Here is a 12,606-nt window from a genome sequence, read left to right as displayed (position 1 = left end):
GAAGTATATTTTCCTTTGGAAGTTCACATTTCATATGCTATTAGCGTTGCATGCAATCAATCCAACATTAGTGATCTTAGATCTTACATCTCTTCTATATTTGATACTTTAGAGTCACATTTGGTTGGTAGAGATCTTAGTATTTTTTAGACTATAAAGGAATCCTGCACAATTTCTTCAACTCCTTTGATTGTATTGAATATCTCATCTACTCTAAGGAAAAACATAGATATAACCTCGTCCTCATTCACCTCCAATGCTTCAAACTATATTTTGAAACCTTAAAGCTTTTCTTGCTTCACCTTACTGTCACCTTCGTAATTTATCATCATATTATTCTATATTTATTTAGTTGTCTTGCAATGCATAACCTTCACCAAATCAAATCTATGTAGTCCACTTAGGATTGCATTCATGGATTTATCATTTTTGGTTAATTCTTGCATATCATAATTACTCAATAATGTAGGTGGATTTTCATACCCATTTTGAATTGTTTCCCAAACATCTGAATTAGGGGCATCAAGTAGGTTTACATGTTAACCTTCCAAAACAAATAATTTGTTTTCAAATTTCTTAAGTAATCATTATCTTGTTGTACTATGGTTTCCGGATCCATCGTAACTTTTTATTACTTTTTTAATATTTGATGTTTCGAACCATCTACTATGCTTCATAATCATCACATCCTTGTACTTCCTCATGATGAACCACAGTGGTTGGTTCCAAACATCAGATAATAAATAAATTGAAATTTGCGATGGATCTGGAAACCATACTACAACAAAATAATTTCTTCCAGTAAATAATGGGGATTTGTTTGTGTAACTTCCTCCCTATTTACCCATTTCTTTGGATCTACCTTCTAGTTGTTGGACCATTGGTGAAGGGACCGTATATAACATGAATTGTTAGTAAATAGGAAAATACTAAGAGGAAGGGTAAATCAATATTTTCTACTTTATCAAAATATTTACACTCATTTACATCATGATCAAGAATAACATCACAACACCATAAGACATAAAAAAATAGATACATATAAGACATAAATTTTTACATGGAAACCCATAAAGGGAGAAACACATTTTTTTTAATGCAAGCTTCAATTTTCTATTACATGAATTTTATTGACACCAAACAAAATGAAACACCAACTCCCTAACTTACAATCACCCACTTTTAGGAGGCACCAAACACCTTTATCTACACAAACACTAACTTGTTGAAAGCTTTGATTCAAAATATTTACAACAACCAACCCATAGAAGGGACCAACCTCCTTGATCTTTATAGGAACCGGCCTAAAAGAGGCTTCAACCCTTTCACATGTAAGCAACTAATTGTATAAACCTTTAGATCCCTCTTTCACAAATTTTAAAACTTAGATTTGTAGGTACATGGTTAAAATATTTTAGATACATTTTTTTCAAATCCTTGATTTGTCTTTTCATGCTTTTTCTTATGTGCTTCCTCTAATTCTCTTTCTTAATTAAAACAATTGGGTCTGAGTTTTTTGCTTTTATAATTTTATTTTCTACAACTTGTCTCTGATGTCCTCAAATCCATGATCCATTCCTCTGCAATTAGATGTCCTTTCTTCAATTCATTGATTCAATTAAATCTTCCATATGATCTTCTTTTTTGGTTAATCATCCCATAATTTTCTTCTACTACTTGAGTTTTTCACTTTAGATATACACTTTTCAGCTTCATCAACATATTGTAACTTTGACCATTCATATTTTTCTTTCCATTTATTATAAAATATGACTTATGCACCTTTATTAGTTGTTTTGGAGATGTCTCAGAACAACTCCATTGATGTAGCTACATCCTTTTCTGATCGAACTGCAAAGTGTTATTTCATGACTATTGTACCTCCTTTCTTCTTCTCACACAAACCATGAAGAATAATTAAATAAAAAAATTTAATATCAAAGATATAAACTTCTGCAGAAAAGTATTCTCAAGCCTCAATATATTGTATATCTCTCACACAATAATGATAATCATATATATATATATATATATATATATATATATATATATATATATATATATATATATATATATATATATATATATATATATATATATATATATATATATATATATATATACATATACATCAAGAATATGTCTCAAGATAGTGCGCCTATCATGAAAACACAATCACTTTGGTTGAGTAAATATCTCAACCACATACTAATATAAGAGCCTAATTAGTTGAAGAGAACCTCTCAACCAACTAGACGTAAAAAAACTCCCAAGTTTGAGGAATAGTCTCATTCTAGAATAGTAGGTAGGAATAAATCCAAGTTTCATAATTTTAATTATTTTCAATATTTTGGACCAATTAATAGTTCTATGTGAGAGTGAGCCTAGCATTTCCCCCCTCAATCATAAATCCAAATTAAGAACTTGCTACCAACTCCAAGTCTTCATGTTGAAACTGTTGAGCTAATCCTCAATGAAGAACTGCCTGAAAAACCACCAAAAATGGATGCCAAAAACTCCAATGTGAAGAGATCATACCAAGAGACATGAATCAGCTGCAAGTTTGATACATCCCTAAAAATTCTTGACAACTCAATCAAATTCCAAGATGCTATGCAAAAGGATGCATCTACCCTTCACTTGTTCCATAAATTCTCTCAATCAACATCCAAATCAATTTTCCACTCGAAAATGTCAGTGCTCGTTGGCATATTTGTTGAGTTTGTCAAAACGTTTAGCCTGATCACCATCTTCAATTCCAGTATCATTTCCCCCCTTTGTCAGCCGAAAGGATAGACAATCATCTACATTTTATTTTTCAACTCCCCACCTTAAGGTCTAGGAGAGTTTCTCTTTTTAATTCATCACAAAACATTATCTTTACCTCTGACTTATGTAGATTGTAGGACTTCTACAACTTCTTTAATTCTAGATTCAATTTCCAAGGGTTTATCCATCCATAATTAATTATTATTCTAGTCTTCTTCTACATTTGAAATTTCTCTGCTAGATGTTTTTTCTTCCCACAATGAAGACAAGGATGGAGGTTGAAACATTTACTCTCCAGATGACCATTTACCTTATAATGGTTACACAAATCAATATTCTGGGTATTTTCTAGAAAATCTGCACTTACAAACTCAATTGGCTTTGAGAAATTTGGAACATAAAAGGCGTTTTATTTGTTGTACTCCAAACCATGTTGATGTTTTCTGAAATAAATTTCTTCCCAAAGTATGATCACCTTCTTGGAAAGAAAATTTTCTTGTTGTTATTCACACTTGCTACTACAGTTGATATTTTGTGCTTGATTCATCAAGTCATTTGTATCACACTGAGCATTAGTCATATTTATTAATAGTTAATTTGTATCACATGTTGCATAAAAATTTTCAATTATATCTTCAGTACAAGTGGTTGCATTATTTTCATTTAATAGCACAACTTACTAGATCAGATCATTTTTTTCACAACTTTCATCAATCTGTTGGTTTAGATCATTTGTGTCACAAATTTCAACAACCTAGTGGATTATATCATTTTTTTCACAACTTTAATCAACATTATGAATGAGATCATATGTTTCAGAAACTGCATTTGTTGTTTGGATGAGGTCTTTTGTGTCACGCACTACAACTATTTTTTTTGTAAATCTTGCATCAGGTATATCTTGTTTTTGCCTTAATTTTATCTGGAGTGCATTAATGAGTTATTCTTTCATATCTAGCTCATTTTGAAGATTGTTTGTTGCTTATAATGTGACAATCATTTCAGCAATTATGTCTTGATTTTTCTTTAACTTCCACTCAAGCACTTTGACTTTGCTATGCAATTCAATATTACACTCTTTCAATTATTTAATTTCTATCTCTGCAATTTGAAGATGTTTTCCTCCTTTACCCATTGTGGTCTTTAATAGGCTTGCTTGTACTCATTTAAGAAAGAAAATGAATGCTGGAACTCATGCTCACTTTCTTTCACGCTCACTTGAGTTTTTCTTCAATAGGATGAGGGTGTCGGATATCACTGAAAATGCACCAAAGAGAATTTAATGACTTGACTTACTCACTTGAAAAATGACAATGTTTGACTCGCTTGACTTAATTGATCCCCTATCAATTGTGAGTTAATGATTCAATGGTTGGGTTATGGGTTCAACCGATAATGCACCTGATACAACTCAAAATATCAAAATTTTGATGCAACATACCAAACTAAAAATCGCACATTTCAAGACTTGTGAGCAATGCCTTATGATCTTGACACTAATTTATTTTTAAAAGAACGCACCTCAAAATACTTGACATGAAATCAAACTTGGACTTTACTCAGTTTGAGGAATTAAACTTGACTCAACTAATGAAATGATTTTTCAAACCCCTTGTTTCTAGGAAAACTGGTGTCGATTCCAATTGCTAGTCCCACTAAGATGGGTATCTATCTTAGAAACAAACAATCAAAGCAATTCAAGATTTCCTTTAAGTGTAATAGATAAGAGGGAAGAAAAGAGGACCAACCTGGATCTTCCGCTTGGATCCTTGCTTGATTTCTCTCTCCCTTGATAGAATTTGCCACTCCTCTCCTACTTGTCCCACTTTAAAGAGTACCTGTAGAGTCAAAGTAACAAAAACCATCAAAGCATCTCTATCTAAAACATCATAGACAATGCATAATCAGAAACACATTGACCATAAAATTGCATTCATAAACAATAAGATTCACAAACACGCGATTACATAGAGGAAAACTCAAATAACTTTATTAATAGTAGAAGAGAGGATTACAACCCAGCTGTCTGATCCAGCATCATCCTCCCAGCATAGAATCCCTCTTCACCTCATGAAAAGCAAGATCACCCAACAATACAATGTCTCTTCTCATAGATAAACGAACAACACTTCCTTACAAATTACAAAATTCCATCCTCTAGATCTCTCAGATGAGGGATCCATTTATAGATGTCTTGCAAGGGTGTGAGTCAACTCTGGGTTTTTGATTAGTGTCATTCCACTGATAGTTCTTGGTTCCTCTTGGATATTTCATTGATCTCTTACTCATCCCTGGGCGAATTCCAAGAGGCAAGTGTCATATGAGAAGTTTCTGGAAGATTCCATGATAATCCACTTAGAAAATTGTCTCTGCCATTTGTCTATTCTCGCTCATCGCACCCCACATAAGGCTCTTTTAGTATGCATCACACCTGGCTAGTATAGCAGCTAGTATGCATCACACCTTGACCATGGAGCAGTCAGTATGGTCCATTTTTGGCCAGTTCTGAGTGGTTTTTCAGGTGGAACTTATGGGAAATGATGTAATAAGTTGACCATGATCCTTTAGGGTATGAAACAACACTTTTAGGGGTTAAAGAGCCCTTTGTTTATGGACATATGAGCTTGGGGTTGTAGTGCCCAAATATGGCTATAACACCCACCTTATCACTTCACAAATATTATTAAAAAAATTACAGGCTTTGAAAGAACCACCAGGATAATTTTATCTCAATAGAGTTTTACCCCACCTATAATGAACACAGATTAATTTACTACATCTTTTGGCCCTTTGAGAAGGTTTTTTTGGTATCTTACTTATAACATGTGCATTGAATTGAGAAAAAAACTTTCAGAATTCATTATAAGCAATATCTTCATACTTTTCATTTAAAGTGGGAATTGTGAGAAAAATAACAAGACTCATGTACCCAAGTGTGAGGAAGTTAAACCCAATAGTCGAGATAAGCCACATACATACAATTCTCTTAAAATTTCTTTACCTTCGTTGTTGATGATGTGAAATTTGCAAGGAATGATGGGTAGTTGAGATCAGAAACAATGTTATAGCCAGTGCATGAGCATTCCCTCCTGGTTACTATCTGGATTTACTTCTTCATGTAACTGAGAGAGAAAAAGTAATTGATATAATGATTCACATTAGAGTCATAGACAAGCCCAGGATATTCTTCTTTATTGGGATTCACAATGTTGGTACTGAAATCCAGGGGAGTCGCAGTGGCAGAGAAAGGTGTGCTCTTCTCCTTGTTTGTATCGAGGGTTCGCAATTTGTAAGGAAACTACATTTTGGGGGATCAGGTTTATATCTATTACAATTTGAACAAGTGCATTATGGTCATTTCTTACTGGCTGTAGGTGTGATTCTTGGCTTCTAGTGACAAGAAATACATGTGGATTGTTGTGAAACAGGATATTCTAGCTCTTTACCCAACTCCTCACAACATATACCTTTCGTTGCATGCAAAACATTATGTCGATTATCTCACACAAACCGTTCAGTATGGCTCCTCATGCCATGTTCAACCAATCCTTCAATTTCCAGTGAGTTGGTAAAACACATCCAACACTATAAGCAATTGAGGAATCCATGACATATTTGAAAATGTCTCCAGGATCTCAATACTTATAATCCAAGCTCCTAGATTGATAAGAAGATATCCATTGTGTACTCCCTTAGAGACTCAACGTATGGAAGTAAATACATTTTCCAGAAGCCCAGAAAACATCCAACTTAAGGGTAAAATAGCACATCCAACAATATCAAAAGTTTATCCCTCTTTCGAAAAAAACAAAGTCATTCCTTCCTATCTCTGAAGCTTAGTCCGAAGACCAGAATAACTCAAGCCCTACAGATAATCCAGCAGCAATAACGGAAGCAGCAGAAATTAAGGGATCCATGGTAATATCCTCTTACTAAGGTTGGGAAATAGTTGATAATACGACAGTATGAATCCACTTCGACCCTTTGAGAGATGTACTTTGACTCTCTAATACCATAGAGTGAATTTCATCTAATATTTTGTTAATATTCAACAAAATGACTGTTGTCAAACTACATTTCGAAAAAACTAGAGGCTTATGGAAGCATGAAGCAATATCTAACAAAATAAAATTACATTACACACTGAAAATCTTCCATTAAAAAAACCAACAGCCTATAATCATTGCTCGAATCTCCTCTATGATTTTGTCAATATTTAACATAGAGTGTATGGATATCTCAAGAAAACTCAGCCTTGAACCATCAAATTTCGACCCGATGTAATGACTGGCAGAGTGTGGTCCAGATTTGACTATGGCTCCAACCTTGAAATCCCCTCAGAAAAATGACCGACTAGGCAGTCATTTGACCATCAAGTTGTCAAAGGCCATCATAAAATACATCTAAAAATTACGATATATTTGGGGGCATAGGATATATCTGAAAATTGTGATATCAAATTTCGCTTATTTCACTCAACCACTCCAAAAATACCCATCATTTGTGAAAGACCCTCTTCTCTTTGAGAGGATATTTTTGAATGGCCCCATGCCTTGATTTGACACCAAATGAATAATAATTAACTAAAAATAAAATAATATCAAATATATATACTTTGGTGGAAAAGGCTTCTCAAGCCTCAATGTATTATATATCTCTCACAAAATAATGATATTCATACAATATATAAATACATCAAGAATATGTCTCAAGATAGTGCGTCTATCTTGAACGTACAATCACTTTGGTTGGTTAAAAATCTCAACCACACACTAATCTAGAAACCTATCTAGTTGGAGAGAATCTCTCAACCAACTAGACCTAAACAAAATCCCAAGTTTGAGGAATAGTTACATTCGAGAATAGACAGGTAGGAATAAATCCAACTTTTATAATTTTAATTATTTTGAATATTTTTGACTTATTTGTTTCTTTATGTGAGAGTGAGGCTAACAAATCATATAATCTACTACTCCATATATATCCCACATATATACTTATTCGTTGTTATATCCGATTTCCTCTCATTTATCTTGATAGTATTTTCCCTTTTTACACTTGTTTATTCCTAGATGCTCAAAACTCCTCTTCAAATGATGTTCAAAACTAAGTTCTTACCCTATCGCTTTTAATGATGTAAGATTGGGGTTGAGGATATATCTTCTTACAAAACTAGCTTAGAACATGTAGCTACAGTCTCTTATTTTCTTCTTGAAATAACCAACCTATTTATGTTGTTCTCCATGTTCTTTTACAAATTTGACCCATCGAATACCATGGGTTTAAGTCCATGGTTTTACCCATAGAAATTTTCCTCTTAACTCTATCAAAATCCATAACTATTTTATTGGATAAATACTCCTACACTTCAAAAAATAATCAAAACTATGGTTCAATTCCTTGAACAATGGTCCAACATGGTTACAATTTCACATCTATAAAGTGTAAAGATACACTTCTCCTATCACAACTATTGTGTTCACTTCTTCGAATGTCATTAAATATTATGATTGAATGATGTATATCTAAAGTGTTAGTATTTTTCTCTCATATCATCCTAACCTTAGTTTTCAAACTAACTTTTTAATCCAATGTTTGCAAATCACCTAGGGCTCCATTATCGGGGAATACATCCATTTTTATAGACTTTCTTGTCAATTTATGGTAATATTTCCCTTGGGTCTACAGAGCCCTTGGTATATTTATTTTAATCGTATTTACAAATATACTAGGACTGTGGTTTTGGAGATTAAGGTTAATACCATATTAGTTTGGCTCAAGCCTTAATCAACCAACTCACCATGTAGTTTAATATTGCCCCACACAACCTGCTATGTATCCTTCCTGGATCATATCTTTATTATCTGATTGCAATGCTATGTTCAAGTCATCCTAACATATTTCTTCCTTGTAATGTGCCATGCCATCATGTTATCCATGCTCATCTACCTATCACATCCTTGTCACATGTATTCTTTGTTAATGATTCCAACATTACCATTCATCGACCACTGCCACATTTTAGAATTGTCACGTCATTTATGCTGCATATTCATTTTCTTGAATCCATAACTGAGTTCATTTCACGATCTTTCCAAAACTAGTCGGGGCCACGTTGTTGATTGATAATGTTAGTGTTGAGCTTTACTTGTTAAGGTAAGTTAAGCTTTAATTCCTTTGTCAACCCAAGTAGGTACACTTAGAGGCACTTATCTAATGTATATAGATCTAGAAAGATCTAATGTTCTAGTGATAGCCTAGTGAAGTGAAATTAACAATGCTCTTTTACAAGAGGTGTCTCCTTGTCTTCTCCAAACACTTAAGCATTGATTTAGATGAAAACAAATCTGATTGAAATCTGATTGCCTATTTAACCAAACAAAGTATTAATTACTTGTTGAAGATTCTACCATTCCCTTATAAGAACTTTACTCTATAGAATCCCTTCCAATCCTAAGTCATAAAAATTAAAAACAAATTCTAAATCTCAACTAGTCAAGGCAATGAATGAGATAAGTAACTTTGGAAATCAATAATAGTTGATCCTCTTACAAGGTTCATTCATCTAACTATAGATTGAATTCTACAATTACAAATCTTAATCAATGGAAATTGAACTATGAACTAACTCTATAATTGAAATCATAAAAAAGCAAGCATACTTGTCAACTTAAAGATGAATATTGGTTGAGACTTCTTACAAAGCTATTTCACAACAAATACAAATCTCTTCAATTAACAATTTTTTTCAATTGCATGAACTTGCAGCACATGAATTAAATAACAAATTCTATATATCAAATCTATCTATGCAATTTATAAAGAAAACTTAAGGAGTGTACCATCTCCGTAGTGGGGGGCCTTCCACACTTTGCAAGCACACTGTAGGCTAACTCAAATGAATAAAATTATTGGATCTAAAAGCATAAGAAAAAATCAATAATGTACCTCTGCATTTAAGTATGAGAATAAAAAATACATAAACTGCATTTCCAAGCTTTTCATATATAAAAACTAAAAAACTACATAGTTTTCCCTTTGAGTTATTTATCATAAATCTCCATAACAAAAAGAAGATATTCATACTCCTTATTATCCTAATAATATCTTATCAATTACATAAAATGAGGTCGAATTGGATTAGATCCTCCATCTAGGCAAAAATCTCAAAAATAGAAATTATGTTCACAAAATCTAGAATTTCTACTAAAGTAGTTAGGTTTGACCAGCATTGACCAACCACCTATATTATTCAAATCCGGAAGTGGATAGATAATCCACCATCTCTGCATATTTAGGTTCATGCCCACAATCTTCAAATTTGCCATTATGTTATGGGTAAAAGCATGTTAATGTGTCTCATTATATGGCAAAAGCAAAAAAGTACTCAAATGAAAAAAGATAAAAAAAATAATATAAAAATATCAATTAAATGAGTTGAGTTTCATACTTGTTAATTATAAAAAAATAAATGCTAAATTTGTAACAAAGCTAACTCACAATAAAGTTTGGTAAAAGCCATAGTGAACCTATTTAATGGGTTTAGAAAATATAAATAATGTTATAAAAAGTAAATACTAAATTTGCAAATAAGTCAACTGATAGTAAATATTGGTAAATACTATGGTTAATCACTCACAAAATATAAATAACTTTATGTAAAGTTAAATGAAATGCTAAAACTCTTTAAAAATATATATAAAAATATAAGTAGAATTTCTAAACAAATAATTTTATATATTATATTTTGACTAATATAAAATACGTTATTATAATCATAATTAAAAATTTTATTATAAAAAATATAAAATATATTTTAAAAATTTTCAAAAAATAATTTTAACATTTTGTTATATGTTATTTTCAAATTTCTATTAAAAAAAATTGATTTTATAAACTTGAAAGAGTAGTTTCTTGGGTCGCGGTTTTATATATACGAAAATATGAACATTTTTACTAGTATTTTAATAATAATTAAAAAATATGCTTACTTTTTATTTTTAAGTTTGTTTAGCAATCTTTAGAATGTTTACAACACATCTCTTAAAGAAATTGGAATTAAAAAACATAAATCAATAGCGAAATGGGGGGTCGCGGTTTTGTCACTACTTAAAAGTTTATGTAAAATATTAATGGTATCTTTTAAATAAAATGAATAAATTGGATAAAAATTATATATTAAATTTTAGAAAAAATATGACATGAAGTTGAATTTAAATTGACATGTTTTGTCTTCTTTTGCCACCACCTAATTTTTGATGATTTTGTAAATTTAAGAGTAAACATTCCAACTCCATTTATTTTTATAAAACTTCTTTGCCACAAAAAGGGAAAAGGTGATACACATTTCAAACCATGGAGCGATTACAGGAATTTACAACATCTTGTAATTTTATGGAAAATTTCAATTTTAACACAACAATTTCAAAAAATAAGTTCAAGATAAAAATAATGAAAATGACATTAAACCATTCTGTTTCTAAGGGTTATGAAGGAACTATAAAGGTTAAATGGTAAGAAATGATGAGCAAAAGAGGATTTTTAAGTGAAATGGTCAGTCATAAATTGATACCAACATTCCCCCAAACTCAAGATTTTGCATGCCCTTATGCAAATGAATTCTGACCTGTCAAATGCTTCTTTCTACTTCTGCTTCTACCTCAGTTGCTTAGAGTAGAGCATTGATGTTCATTTGGGCCTTGTACTTTGTCTTTAAAATTTGGTATTTAGTTTTGATTGCCTTCTTTTGCTTGTACAGTTTATAGGCCCTCTTACCAATCTAAACCTTGTAGGCTTGGAGTTTCCTAACCTTCTTCAAATTTTCATTTTCGTCTTGAAATTTCTTGCTCTGTGTTCTAAGAGTTTCATTTTCTCTCATCACCACCCTTTCCAAAACTTCAGGCTCCATAAGTTGTTGCTTCAATTTTTCAACTTTCCTTTCCAACTTCCTTTTCTTCTTACCTGAAAGTTTATGTTCTTGTGGTTCCTTCTCCTTATCTATTGTTTCCAATCCTTGTATATAATCATACTGAGGCTGTTGTAAAATATCATCTTCTTCCATTTTTTTCCCTTGACCAAATTTAGTCTTTCTAGACCTCTTTGTGTAGGTGCTAAAATTTTTACCCTGCTCAGCTTTCTCAGTTTCCTCTCTTACCATTCTTCTTGTCTTTATAATACTACTATATGGAGTAAAGATACTAGGTCTATGCTCTGAAAATTCTTCTTCTATATCATCCACATAAATCAATAACTCTAGATGTTTATTCCCTTCCTGTGGATTCTGCTGCCGTTCCTACTCTTCATCTGCTATAAATTGATTAGTCACCAATTTTTTTTCCATGACACACCTATCTTTTGCAATTCAAACTCAATTAATATTTTCACCAAACCAAAAAGATATAAGCTCCTACCCATGTTAATTATTTGTTTTTGTATAGTTTTATACATCTTAGTTAAGCTTTGAAAAAGAAAATAAGGCAAGCTTATAACACAGTCTCCCCTTAGATGCATTCTCAGTTTCATATGATAAAGGAACACTATATTGTATCTGCCCTCACATGTTATGAATTTATGAATCACATAGACTATTTCATCCCATGGATGAATGAGCCAACTCCTAGCAACCCGTCTTCCAATTAATTGTTGATACCCTTGATCTAGATATAAAATGTGTCCATGTTTTCTCCTTAAACTACTTTGTTTTGAAATACTTCTCTCCCTCTGGACTTATACCTATAGCCTGGGCAATTGTATCCTCTAAGACTCTAAAACATAGGTTCCCTACTCTTTCTCCAGTGAATGAAGAGGAAAATTCCATGGTTGTTAACTCATTGTGCC

This window comes from Pinus tabuliformis, chromosome 4_1 (assembly GCF_031772625.1).
Source record: "Pinus tabuliformis cultivar Carrire ecotype Pingquan chromosome 4_1, CPIR1, whole genome shotgun sequence".
Classification (NCBI taxonomy): domain Eukaryota; kingdom Viridiplantae; phylum Streptophyta; class Pinopsida; order Pinales; family Pinaceae; genus Pinus; species Pinus tabuliformis.
Note: the sequence above shows the minus strand (reverse complement) of the source record.